At 38.8% G+C, this 14,686-nt stretch overlaps 1 protein-coding gene across 2 annotated transcripts in view; it reads left to right on the top strand.

Annotated features, from left to right (window-relative positions):
- The first annotated feature begins 602 nt into the window (after nt 1-602).
- Nucleotides 603-14,686, top strand: part of BTBD3 (BTB domain containing 3) — a 35,486-nt gene continuing 21,402 nt past the window's right edge. The window contains exon 1 of one of the 2 annotated variants that reach the window (XM_053926772.1): nt 603-744. The gene's annotated coding sequence lies outside the window, so the exon portion shown is untranslated. Of the gene's footprint in view, nt 745-904; nt 1,037-14,686 lie in introns of those variants that run through there. The other variant, XM_045194787.3, reaches the window with a different exon arrangement.

A 14,686-nucleotide genomic window follows, 5' to 3' on the forward strand; every position in this document is an offset into this window, starting at 1 on the left:
TACAATGTATGCCTTTGTATTCACCTTCCTTGCCAGGTGAACTAATCCTCTGGCTTCTGGCTCTAGCTTTTATTTTTCCAGACTTCTCAAGAATGTTTTTATATTCACCCCTTCCTCAATTGCGTAAGAGTGTAGTTAGGTTTGCAGTTTTAGGTACGGGGTGATCTCAATACACTCTCCTTACCTGTGCAAAGGGAAGGCTGCAATCACTTCTGGAAATGGAATCCCCAACCCAAATATAATCGGTTCGCCAATATCATCAGAGTATGCCCTGTATCCTGCACAGAGATCCGCTAAAGTACATGTTCAATAAATGTTTAACACATTTATTAATGAATGAACCAGAGTAGGAAACTTCAGTTGGTGGGACAAATGCAAACTTGCCTTTCAGTGAGGCCGGACTCCCACCGCTCTCTCGTTTTACTGCGTTAAACTGACCCAGAGTCACCGCCCATTCTACAACAGGACCCCAGAAGGCTCAGGCAGTGCGCATGCCCCGCATCCTCCTCCACAGCCGCCTTCGGGAACGGCTCGCTCTTGGTCCCGCCCCCTGCCAGCGCTCGGGAGCGCGCGCGAGCGCGACCCCGTGGAGCGTGCTTTACGTGCGGGTGCCCGCCAAGCCCGCCGGGCGCTGGATTCCCGAGTGCCCGGACCGGGGCATCAGGAGTGGGCACCGGTCCGGATCGGCCAGCGGGGCTCAGCGCACGCGACGGCGGTGCCCCGAGGGAAACAAGACAGCGAGCGGTGAGTCAGCCCACAGAGAGCGAGCGGGCGAGTGCCTCCGCGCGTGCGCAGCTCCAGACTGCCCGGGCAGGGGCGCGCTCCCGGCCGCGGGTCGGAGGGGCACTGCACGGTTGGACCGGGACGTGGCTGCTGCGGGCGGGTGTTGGGACCGGGGATGCATGGATGCCTGGAAGCGATGCCCGTGCTTTAGAGGTTCTGGCCGCGCAGGCGTGCTTCCCTTGAGGTTTCAGGCGGGACGGGGCCGGACCCACGCGGGGCCCCAGCCCCAGGGACTGGGCCAGCTGCAGCCCAGGTACCTAGGGGAGAGAAGGCGCGAACCCCACGGGCTCTAGCTGGCGCGACGGGCGCCCGCAGAGTGCGCGACCCCCAGAGATGGCGGAGGTCCAGCGAGGAGGCGCGGCTGGGAACCTTGGCGCCGAGCAGGTGGCGGGGGCAGGGTCCCTCGCGGGGAGAGGAAATGTGAGCAAACTTCCCTCGAGTAACTTTATTGAGGGAGCTCCAGGGACCGACACCCAGCCCTGGTCGTCACAGGACCCACGCGAGTGATGGTGGAACACTGTGGGGCTCAGTGTCCTGGTCCTGGGGCTTGTCTGCCAGGTCCTTGGCGGCACTAAAAAACGCGCCTTCGCTGTTAAAATAGAGATACGAGTTTGGTGTTTTAGTTAGAAGGATGTTCGTTTTCTTGGGAAGAAAAGACTTAAACTGCCCGGTCTTTTTATCTCAAAGAAAGTATTGTTAGGGCGCCCTGGGGATTCCTATTTGTGAAGCAACCTATTGTCCTGTGTGTGCTTGGCAAAAGCCAGCTAATTCTATTATTAGCCTTAAAAAGACAAAGGGAGATAATTGTGCTTTCTTTTCTTTTGAAAAATACTCTCAGCCATTTCGCCAAATCCTGAAATACAGTAGTTCCCAATATTGCCTGCACTAGAGAATCACTGGGGAGTTTTAAAACTATGCTCAAGTCATACTCCAGTTCAATTAAAACTCGGTGTATATTTTAAAGACCCGTAGGTGACTCCTGGATGCTGCAGAGTTTGGAAACCACAGATTTAATCTAAGAAAGTCAAAATTTTAGTTTTACAAAAGTACCGTTTAGTTTGTAGCCGGTGAGACGAAACTCTACAGCTTCATTTTCCATAGACACAACTCACAAAGGGTGGTTTGTTTCCCACCGGGGACGGAGGGAAGCGTCTGTTTCAAACTTTAGCTTAACTACAATATGACTACAGCGTCCAGAACATTGTTCTAACTGGTGTTTTGAATTTTCCTTGGGATTACTAAGCCCACTTTCTCTGGCCCCTTCCACAGCCAAAGGATTTCGTCGTCTTTTAACCTTCGCTCTCTCCACCCTCTTCCCTACTCCTTCCTCCCACTCTCCTCTTTTAACCATCCCAGCGTCTGAGAGGATCCTCCTCGCCCAAGCACTGGCTCGAAAGGGTTATTGCGGGTTCCCCTAGCAACCAGTTCTCCAGGGAGAGTGGGCGGGCCCGTATCATAGGGTTTCTGAACAGGACTACCTTTTCTGAAGGTTTTTGAATCACCGTTTTCAGTTCTTGGGCTCAGCACGGGTAAGGGTGAGCTATATAGTTCCATTTTTTCTAAGTAATTTTTACAAAATTATTTAATAGTTCTCTTGTATGAGGTGATACTGCTGGTGGTTATATTCTTTCCTGAATATTCGTTTTTCCCCCAGTCTTTGCTCTGAAAACTTGTTTAACAAAGTTCCAAAATGAAGTGGAAACAATTGGAAAAAAAAGTTTTTCTCTGTGGTACACAAACCTCACAATTGTTTCATCTTTCTTTAAAGTCCTAAAACCTTAAAAAAAGTATAATCCTACAGCCATGCAAAAAACATTTGATAATTTGTGGCTAAAAGAAATGTCAGTATCAGCTTTTAAGTTATTTGTTCCTAGAAAGTACTTTGCCATGATTCTTTACAAAATGTTAAACCACTTGTAACTTTACACTTTAAAGTAACAAAGGAAAGGCACAGTTTGTCTACAGATTCGCCCACTCCTCTTTCCCAAGTACACACATTCAAACAAAGATACTTTTTAAAAATTTTAATTCTTTTATGCTCAAAACATATTTGGTAGGAATTTAATTCCATTTTTGCCTTGCTAGGAATTGTTAAAACTGTTCTGAACAAAATAGTATAGCAATATGTCACTTATTTGTCTCAGGCTTTTTGTTTTTTGAAACATTTTTAACTTTACTGTGAATTCAATCAGTGAATTCCAAAATGCTTTTAGTAGTCCAGTGATTTGGAGCATATATTGGGTATTCAAGAAGTTTTTCTCTCGCTTGTTTTATGTGCTAGTTAAATTTCAGTTAATTGGACTATCAAGCAAGTTCTATAAGGTAAATTTTCCCATTTCACTCTGAGAATATAATTATGGAGAACTCTCTCATTTGATGGACCTTGTAGTTCAACAGTCTGCCATGTTGGTAAGTTAGTAATCTCTCACCTAATCTTTTCTGTTTTCATTGCTTATTTAAAACTTGAGGCCTTCTAAGCAGCTACAGTTAAGAATTTCTACTGTTTCTATGGTTTTTAAACTTTTTGAAAAAGCTATTATCCTTGTAGACATTTTTCAGAATTACAAAAAAAGATTAAAAAAATAAAACTTACATTATAAACAACTGCTGATGAGATGAAGCTCTTCCATTTTTATTTGTCTGCACATATTTTTAAAATAAAATTGGCATTTTAATTTCATCTGTAGTTTTAAATATTGCCCTTTCACTTCAGATATCACAAATTTCCTATGCTCTTAAATTTTCCTTGAAAATACAAAGTTTTAATGCCAGATATGCCCAATTTAACTTGTTTTCTATTGTTTCACGTATTTCCATTTTTAGTAGTTGGGGATACAATATTAAACACTAATTACAAATCCTATCTTGGCTACTTCCAATCTAAATGACCTTAATTACCTATCCCCCCTCCCCCCCAAATTTCCTTATGATTGTGTAGAACAAGGAGGGTAATAACGGTTGCCCCAAGGTAGAGTTTTGGAGAGATGGAATGAACCAAATAAAGGAGGGTCCTCAACAGTCTGGCAAAGGAAGTAGGCTCAGAGAGTTACGGACATGCAGGCAGAGCTGGGATAAATGCCCTTGTGTAAAAGTCTCAGTTTGGGTTAAATTTAAAGGGAAGAATTCCTTAGGCAGAGGTGAAGTTTTTTATGACTCTTGAGGTATGTGGCCAATTTGCTTCTGCCTAGACAAACTGATTCCCTTAAGGACAGAATGGTCTTCCCATGATGTCCGCATTCCAATGTTAGATCTTAACCTAGTTTTCTGTAAAAATGTGGTCTTAATTTATATTTTTTGGTAGCTAGTGAATTTAGTAATTAGCTTTTTAATTTACCTCTTAAGAAGTTTATGTAGGTACCTTAGCCATTATACTCTTTATGAAAAACACGTATTTAAAATCATTAGTAAAACGTATTTAAAATCATTAGTAAGATTTTTACTAATGATTTTAAATACGTGTTTTACATAAAGAGTATTGTGCCTTTAGCATATTTGTAGGATCCTCCCCCACCACCCAGACATAATTTGTCTTTTTGATGTTTTTTAAGCAACAAAGTATTTTCATTTTTATATTTTCATTTTATATACCTCTGTATCTTGATTTATATCATTATGATTTTTCCTCGTGAATATTTATGTTTGGAAAATTCAGAGATGAGGAAAATGAAACAAAATTTTGGAAACATATTAGGTTTTTACATTTAAATGTGTACTAGTGTATGAATATGTATTGTCTTATACCACTTTCTCCTCCCCAACTAGCCAGTTCTGCCGGCATGCTTTGTTAAATATTGGGCTGACCAAAAAGTTCATTTGGTTTTGTCCATAAGATGGCTCTAGTAGTGCATGGTTGTCCTTAACATCATTCCAGTTTTGTTAGGTTGTATTGTGACAGCTGTCATATCATCAGGCATTTAAAAAACTTATCAAAATTGGTGTATTTTTGTGTAGCCATTTTAACATTGAAGATGGAGGAAAATATGCAACATTTTTTGGCATATTATGCTTTATTATTTCAAGAATGGTAAAAAATGCAATTGAAACGCAGAAAAAGATTTGTGCAGTGTATAGAGAAGGTGGTATGACTGATGGAATATGTCAAAAGTGGTTTGCAAAGTTTCGTGCTGTAGATTTCTTGCTGGTTGATGCTCCATGGTCGGGTAGACCAATTGAAGTTCATAGCAATCAAACCAAGACATTACTTGAGAATAATCAACGTTATACCACGTGGGAGTTGGCCAACATACTCAAAATATCCAAATCAATTAAATTATTAGTGAAAATGAAAAATGTGTCTTATTTTTTATGGAAAAAAAACATACAGACTTTTTTAGCCAACCCAATATAATAGTCCATCCTTCCCTCACTGGTTAGTCTTTTCTTTATTATATTTTAAGATCTTAACAAGTTTTGGGTCTCATTCTGTTTTAGGCCTTACTCATTTAATCTTGATCAATGCCAGATCTTTTTAATGTGGATTTAGAATACATAGAAATACCTAGTAGAGCAAGCCACACTGTTCTTTTAAAAAGAAAAATCATAATTACATGCATCTGACCATAGACAAAGATTTAGGCTTACTGTAAAGTAAGTGGTCCCCTACTTTCTCTGTCTCCCCTCTCATTGCAACACCTTTAGTGTCCTTCCCTAGTGGCAGCCTTTTGACTGTTTAAGGTTTGTTCTGAGTTTCACTAGGTCCATTTGTAAGATCATTCCTCTTAGGCTGGTCGAGAGTGGTCTTCCAGCACCCTGTGCTGTGAAAGGGGTCTAGCTGCCTGTGTACCAGGAGACATCTGCTGGAATGTTAGCAGCCTCTTTGTATAGTCACTTTTAGGGAAGGTTCCCATGCTCTCACCATTCAAAGACTTAACCTGTTCTATATGTTCTCCTAAGAATCAGTCTTCAGTCTTGCTGGGCTCTGGGACTGAGAGCCAGGGCTCTCCATTGAGGAGGTGGGAAGGGCATCTAGTAATGTAGGGCTTCTCAAATAGCTTTTACTAACCTTTTATTAGCCCGCCACCCTTTCACCAACAGTTTTTGAGTAATGTGGAGTGCTCCTTAGCGTTCATTACTGACAGTGTAGTACATATTTCACTGTTTCCAGTCTGCTGAGTTGCTACTTGTCCTTTGGCTTTCCACTTCCATGATTTTGTTGTAGTTTCCACTCCAGTTATTTAAGTCCTTGGGTCTGTTTTCTAGAAGGATCTCTTTAGTGCCATTTTAGTGGAGTTTAGAGGGAGAGGATGTACTTGAATATTTTGTGAAACCTGCCATCTTTATCTAGAAGACCCTGCCATTGAATCCTTAGAACTAAGAAATAACCAATTATGTGTTGCATTTTTATTCTTTGGCAAGAACTATCATCTATAATGTAGATGTCAGTGTTTGTCTTCAGGGGCATAAAACATTATTCAGAACTATCCTCCTGGCAGAGGTATATGTAACTTTCTTTTTATGTAAGTTCTGATTTTTCTTGTTAGGGTTCTTAGGTATTTATGTTTTTGTTATTATGATGGGTTCTTCCTATTGGCTGTTGCTGGTATAAGATGGTTGTTGATTTTTGTAATTTTTTTTTTATAGCTGGCTCTTATTCTAAGAACTTTGCAGTTTATTCTCTTGGGTTCCTAGTTATATAATCAATTGCAGATAATGACACTCATGTCTACTTCTTTCTGATAATTATACCTTTTATTTTGGGTCTATGGCATACTGCACTGCTGTTGGCATTTTGTAACATAATCAAATAGTAATGGTGGTAATGTACAAACTTCTTTATTTTACCAGGAAAAACAGTGGTACAGTATTGGCTTTTGGTTTTATCATGTCCTCATGAAGACAGTGGAAGCCTGTCCTTTTATTTCCAATTTACTTAGAGGTATTTTTAATTAAGGGTCAGGAATTGAATATTAGCAAATTGTTGTTAATATCTGAAGTTCATCACTGGTATTTTCTAACAAACTGCTGATGTGAGTCCCAAATATTAACTGGAGTAAATCCTTTCCTTTGGATAATTCTTTAGAAAAACAAATTCAATTCATGAGAAAATTAAGATAACACATTCAATACATAGTCATGTCTTCTGGGGTAGAGTGGGATAGTTACTGGGATTTTTCAAAAGAAAATATTTCAGATAAATCTTTGCCTGTGGAAATGGTGTCCTTTCATGGGGTCATGAGAAAAGGAATTTCAGAGACCTAGAGATGGGATATTGAGGTCTTGCAGTAAGATTTATTGTGATGGAAATAAAAGGCTGACCCCATTTTCCAATTCCCATCTTCATCTGTCCTACTCTCAGAAAATTCATTCTTGTCTTCCAGCCCAGTAGAAAGGCCAACATCCAGAAATTTTGTGCCATTGGTTCAGTCCATATGAAAGCTTAGGCTAGTTCAGCCTTTGTTTCTGTCTGGCTAGCTTAGCTTCTGTTCCCAGCTGTGCTCTGGCTGGTATCGTGCCCAGGCCCTTAGTTATAGTCCATGTACTTGTGGTGGGCTGTGTAGCTTTGTTTAGCCTGGGTTATACTATCTCGGGTTAATGAAGGAGTGGGCTCTTCAAACTAACCAATCAACTTGCCAATCTTCTCCAGGCTTGCATTGGATCCTCCCCCTAACCAATCCATTTCCTAGATCTTCAGGGGTCCTCTGTCCCTTATTTAATGGACCCTCTTTCCAGGTTAGACACTCTGTCCTTGTGGTCACCTTCTTAGTTTCTACTGCACTTTCCTCATAGTAGGAGGACCTGCCCCTGTGCCATCTTGACTTCTATTGGGCATGCACTCGGCAGAGGAATTTTTTTTCTTCATTGTTTATTTTTTCTCCCCATAGTCTGGGTGAGTGTACTGGTTATACCCTGGGGATTGAAAAGTGATCCTTCATCCCTAATGGGGGGCTGAGGGATATTAATCTCCTTGGCGGAGTAACATGATCTGCTTGGATGCCTGTGGATGCTACAACTTAATAGCAAAGCATACTTATGCTACCTAGTTGATTATGCTTAACCCTGCGGAGGTCACAGCCCATCTGGGATTTACAAACAAACCCTTTTCTTAAATATTGCTACATATATCTGTACCTAGATTCAAGGTCATTACTAGCTGAACATTTGTACATGACCAGTGTTAAGCCATAACATTTAAGCTGTCAGTTTGGTTATAACACGTGTTTTGCAAGCGTGTGTGATATTTGATAGTAAATTGTATCTGAGAGATGCTGGTGAACTCTTTTAAGTCGGTGTTGGTGTAGTTGTTTTGTTTCGTTTCCACAAATTTAAAAGCCAGTGTTGGTGGACTTTTTTTGTTTTGGGGTTTTTTTTTGCATTTACTATTGAAAATGGCTGGAAAAATATATCGAATCGATAATTCAAGAAATGTTGAAGAACTTCAGTGAATGTTGCTCAAGTCCGATGATGAGAATGATAGAGTTGATTGTGAAAATGAAAGTGATTTAGAAGATGAAGATTATGTAAAAGTTCATTCAGAAGATTCAGATACTGACCAAGATATTTCTGGTGAGAAATTGAAGATGAATTAGACATGAATGAAGAGTATTTCAGGAGAAAGGATAAAGGATCCAAATGGAGGGAAAATCCAATAAGACGACAAATTTAGAAAACAGCCGCAGAATGTTTTGTGTCAACTTCGGTTAGTTCAGTCAAATGCAAAAAAATGCCAAGACAGAACTTGAAACTTTATCAAGAAATGATATTTTAGATCTAATCTTACTATATACAAATAAATAAATTGATTCTATCTTGAGCCAGTTTTCACGAGAAAGAGATGCTAAATGAAGACAAAAATGAATTGAAAGCATTTTTAGGCCTCATATTTAATCTAGCTGGTTTGCATTGCAGAATTGGCTGAATTTGAAGGATTTATGGGCTACAGATGGTAGTGGGATTGAACTTTTTAGATTTATGATATCTTTATGGAGATTTAGATTTATTCATAATTGTATCACATTTGATGACAAACTTACCTGCTTCGAATACCTGAAAGTGGACAAATTAGCTGCTGAGAGAGATATTTTCTCATCATTTGTAGAAAATTGTAAAGTATATTACTCTATGGGAGAGAATGTAACAATAGACAGAATGTTACCTGGATTTAGAGGCAAATCTGGGTTTAGACAATATATTCCATCCAGGCCCAGTAAATATGATATAAAAATTTTTGCTATGGTCAATTCAAAAGTATTTTACACAGGAAATCTTGAAATATGCCAGTAAGCAGCCCGAAGGTCCTTACTGGATTAGTAATAAACCTGTAGAGGTAATCAAGTGACTTGCAGAACCCATTTACTCATCAGGATGTAATATTACAGCAGATGAATGGTTCACGGATATAAATCTTATCTCCAACTTGAAAAAGAAGTGTCTTGGATGTATAGGTACTGTTCGTAAGAATAAACCACAACTACCCCCTGAATCTGTGTCTTCTAAAAACAGTCCCGAAAAATCCAACTTACTTGCTTTTGGTGCAGATTGCACACTCACATCTCGTCTGTCCTAACAGGGAAAAAAGCCATAATATTAGTTTCAAGTATGCATTTTGATGATGGAATAAATTTAGATTTGCAAAAGCCTGACATAATAAAATATTACAACCAAATGAAGTCAGTGGTTGACACTGTGGACCAAATGATAGAAACACATAATGGGGCCAGGAGCACCAAAAGATGGCCTATGGTTATATTTACACAATTTTTAATATTGCAGAAATAAATGTTCAGACTACTCATATGCTGAAGAGCAGTGTGAAAATAAGGCACAGAATATTTTTTAGAAATCTTATAACACAGTTAGTGTCAGAACAAATAAAAAGGCATAAGCCTCCACAGGTGTGCCTAAGCCTTTACACCTGAAACTTCATCAGTTTCAAATTCAAATTGAAGGAAAGTCTACCAATGACATAGATAGAGCTTCCTTGACAAGCAGAAAAAGAAAATGATGTGTTAGGTGCTATGCATCCAAAACAAGTCACTTATCAAAATATTTTTGCAAGTATTGTGGAGGGTATTTATGCCTTGAGCATAGCGATATTGTTTGCAATGTTACAAATGTTTTGCAAATCCAACTATTAAAGAGTCTGATTGATTAATGTTAAATACATTTTTTGGTTGTGTTTTTTAGAAATGTCCTTGTTTCTGTTATTTGAAAAAAAAAGTTTTATTCTTTGTTTTTATATTTCCTTGTTTAATAATTTATAGATTGCAACTGAAAATAAACAAAAATCTTATTTATATTAAATCATATTTATATGTATTATATAAATATGAATGCAAATTTGCAGTGTTTTAAATTTTTTCACATTTCAGCACATAATAGTAATGAATGTATCTCAGATATACATGTTCTTCTGCACTGCAACTTTTTTGACTGCAACCTCTACAGAGTTAATAATGTCTGATTCTCTTTGCTCCCTTGCTTTATTATCTAGTTACCTATGCAGACAAATCCAACCGTCAGTTCTCTATTTGAACCTTTAGCAGCATTGGATATAATGGTTCATTCCCCTCTTTTGACAAGGTTTCTTCATTTGCTTTTGAGGACACCACACTTGCCTGCTTTTCCTCCTATACCACTGGCCCACTGTTTTCTTTTCAGTTTTTTAAAAATTGTGTGGGTTTTCTTTTTTCACTAAACTATTATTTGGGAATGTTTCAAGGCTCGGTTCCTGTAGGACACTTGTCACAGTTGTAAGAGTTTCATAAAATGTATGCAGCTGCTTAAGACTCCCAAATGTATATTTCCAGTTGGAGTACCTCTCTTAAACTTCTTTTCTACATACTTAATGCCTTTTTTGACTTCTTCACTTGAGTACGTAAAAGTTACATCAATTTTAACAGGACTAAAACTGAGTAGTTCTGATCATCCTCTGCAAACCTGCTTTCCCTGCAACCTGCTCTATCTTGGCTCCATTTTTCAGTTTATTCAGCCAAAGACTTCGGAATCATCGTCATTCTTCTTTTCCTCTCCTATTCTATAATATATCCAGGCTGTCAGTGAATCCTGCTACTTTATCTTCAAAATGTATCCAAAATCTTGTCTTCAAATAAATTCAGTTGTTCAACCCCTTTTCTCACCCAAGTCTCCAAGACCTCTTGCCTGGATTACTGCAGTGGCCTCTTTCTCCTTTTATGACTTCCCTTTAATTTCTTATCAGCATTAACAACCAGAGTGATTAAAAACAAATACAAGACAAGTTACACTTAAAATCCTCCAGTGGCTTTCCGTGTCATTCAGAATAAAACTCAAAGATTTCTCATAAAGATTCACAAAGCCCAATACAATCTGGTTACCACTAACTCAGACCACTTTCCCACTTATGTGCCTCTCATATTCTCCTTTTCAGTCATCCTTACCTCCTTGTTCATCTTGGAACAGGTGGGCACATCACCACTTTCTGGTCTTTGTGCTTGGTTTTCCCTCTGCCTGTAATACAAAATGTGTATGGAAAAATGTCCAGCCATTGTTAATATAATGAGAATGGTTTGTGCGACATCCATGTAACTGGCAGCCAAGGAGAATGGACTGGAATGCCCATGTATGAACAGTCACTTCTCTGTACTAGTTAGTGGGGGTGGTGGACTCTATTGAGTGAGCATGTATACTGTGTGGCTGTTGCGTTCAAAATGACTGAGGGGTAGAGCAGTGAATCTACATCCAATTTTGTGTTAAGCTTTAACATTCCTCTGCAGAAACTTTTGATGATTCAGAAGGCCTAAGGTATGGGCAATTGGTGATTGGCAGCGTCATCACGATAATGCACCCATTCATGCATTACGTCTCATGCAGAGATTTTTGGCAAAACATCAAATCACTCAGGTGACTCAGCCCCTGCTACAGGTCAGATTTGATACCCTGTGACTTCTGGCTTTTTCCAAAACTAAAATCACCTTTGAAAGGGAAGAGATTTTAGACCATCGAGATTAAGGAAAATACAACAGGGCAGCTGATGGCGATGGGAGACTGTTTTAGGTCTCAAGATGCCAGCTTTGAAGGGGACTGAGGCGTCATTGTCCTGTGTACAATGTGTCTTGTATTTCATATCTTCTTCAATAAATGTCTCTATTTTTCATATTACATGGCTAGATACTTTCTGGACAGATTTCGTATTTGGAAAATAATAATACAAGAATAAACTGGCGTACTCACAACTGTAAACTTACTTTTGCCCCACCCTGTATATGAGCAAGAGTGGTCCCACATTCAGTTAGAGGGTATAAACATTTTAGTCATGATTGCCATCATATTAGAAGTAAAATTTCACCAGTGCCACTATTCCGAATGCATCTATACTATGAATTTGCCTTGCGTTTGAAACTGATTAGCATTGTTCTGGGTTTTGTTATTGTGAAGACTCATTCTTTTGCAAATATCACTGTTTCAGTCTATTTTATTGTGAACCCTTAACAGTCAGTCCTATTGGCCAAAGCTGAATGGAAAGCACTGACCTGCATTTCTGCCCTTAGTTTAGGCTATTAATGCAAAGCCTAGTTAAAATACACACCTTGTTTTATAGTATTATACCTGGTTTGGGGATCTGTGTAAGTAGTTATTTTGTATGTAGATTTTTTAAATTGACACCTTCCTTATATTCATCTAGATTTTTGAAAGTGGTGATCTTGTCTACCCTGCACCAGTAAATATACCTACTCTGTAGTGAAAGAGTAACTTTGGCCTTGGACTATTGTTATACATCAGGTGTCCAGAGAGACTAGGATTTAATTATGTATAGACCACCACCTATTTCCATACTTGTTATTCATGGGAAGTAGAGTGCAAAGTTGAGTGTAGTCAAACTACATTTAAATGTGTTGGGGGGGCTTATTTGGGAATTATCTACATTCCTAGAAAGTCTAGAAAGTGATAAAATTCTTAACTAAGGTTACAGCAGTTATCTCTTCCCAAAATAATCTTATTGTCAGCATTAAAAATGGTGAGAAGCTACCCGGTAGCACCTTCTGCTCAAGATGCAGTTTCAGGCTCCAAACAGCTGTTACTAGCTACTACACACACACCCTTTTTCTTGCACAGTTCTTGCACTCCATCCCCCCTGTAAGACACCCACTCTGGCAGGGTGTGTCCAGAGTTCTCCCTCCCTTCCTGTGGTTTTATCTGGCACCCTCTCCTATGGCCTTAGGAGACAAGAAGTGCTAGAAGCTGGTGCCCAGTCGGCTGGAGAGCGGGCGGCAGCAGTGGAGGAAGAGTGCACAAGCACAGTCACTTCTCATGCCTACACAGTCTCTCGTGGCAGACCTCCCACCCCTCCCTCAGATGGTTTCAGAACATTTTCATAAGTATTATAGAAATTCTTCACATGAATTAGTAGATTTTCTAGTTAATTTAATGCTATTCAACAAGCATTTCTGTGGGACCTAGAGGATTTAGGCCATGCTTACCTGAAGTCTGGGTTACTGTACTTTGTCTTGTCAGTGCTGTGAAAGATTCCTCAAAGTGCCAAAATTGACCCTGAACTCTTGGTTAGCATACATCTCCTGACATGTACTTAAAATCATCACCAGGCAGTGATACACTCCTACTAGGTGGATGTGGGTTAGGGATGTCAACATTTAATGGTGTTTGGATTGGGTTATGGGAAAATCAGATACTCAAGATCAGGACAGCCTGTATTTTGATTTTACATCTTCCTAAAATAATACATAATTATTGAGTATGAAGTAATTATGAGGATAACAATCCTACTGATATACACAACCTCTAAAATGTTTTTAAGAATGAAGCTGAAAATGTGTTTGAACACCAGCTCTTTGGTAAAAGGCTATTTTAGAATGAAAAGTTATTGGTAGATTAAATATTTCCTTTGTCTGGACTTCTGCAAAGTCCTGTTTTCCAACAAACTTTTCTACTATTTAATGTATAGGGAGATTTTGATGTTATATAATATCAGACACTGTACTATATAGAAATAGTACGTGAAAAAGGCAGTTTCTACCTAATGTGCCTCTCTTAAATGAGGGAAAAGTGAACAATAAATTCTTTAAATGTTGGCAGCCATGCTTGAGGGAACAGCAGAGGTTGCTATGGAAATGTGATACAGGAGAAGAGAAATTATCAGGGAGAAATACTTGCTTCTTTTTTGCTGGTTTATGTGAAGTTTCTAGAGACAGTTGTCTACTTGGTGTGGTTTCTTCATTCTGTCTACCTAATGTACAAAAACCTTTTTTTGGAGTGAATGGTTGAGAATTATGCTTTGAGAATAAGTTACTGTTTTCTAGAAGAGTAAAACCAAAAAGCAGGTATGTGTAGAAACCTGGTGCTGATTACTTATACTTTTTTTTTTTAAGAATCTTTGTTGAGTACCTGTAGTGGCTCATTACCAATCATATTTAGAATAAAATCCAAACACCTATGATGTCAGTGGCCCTCATACCTTTTGTTGTTGGGACTCATATACTTAAATATTTTGAGTAGCCCAGAGAGCTTTTGTTGTACCTGCTGCTATTTATTGGAGTAGAAATGAAACAAAAATAATTAAATATTTACTTATTTGTTTAAAAATAAAAATGTTGCTTGAAACATATGAAGAAAATCCATCCTCACCCAAATATGTAGCTGGAAAAGGCAGAGTATTTTAATAGCCTTATTAGATAATTGTACTTATTATTTGATACCTCATCAAAAGTTGAATGGTAGTTTCTTCAATGTTAATTGCCACGTGGCATCTAAAACCATCAGTTAACTTTGCTCCTGTTTACTAGAATCCATTGGTCTGATACTCTGAGTGGACCTTTTACCCATGCATGATTCTGTAATGTGATTGCACTGTTACTAGAAAATCTTGGTTCACTGAGTTATGCAACTCTTTCAGATGTTGATGTTTCATTCTACAATATCATACAAGTTACATTTATTTAATGTCATCACCAGTCTCATCAGAAACAGTCTT

This window comes from Desmodus rotundus, chromosome 6 (genome assembly GCF_022682495.2).
Source record: "Desmodus rotundus isolate HL8 chromosome 6, HLdesRot8A.1, whole genome shotgun sequence".
In the NCBI taxonomy this organism is placed as follows: Eukaryota; Metazoa; Chordata; class Mammalia; order Chiroptera; family Phyllostomidae; genus Desmodus; species Desmodus rotundus.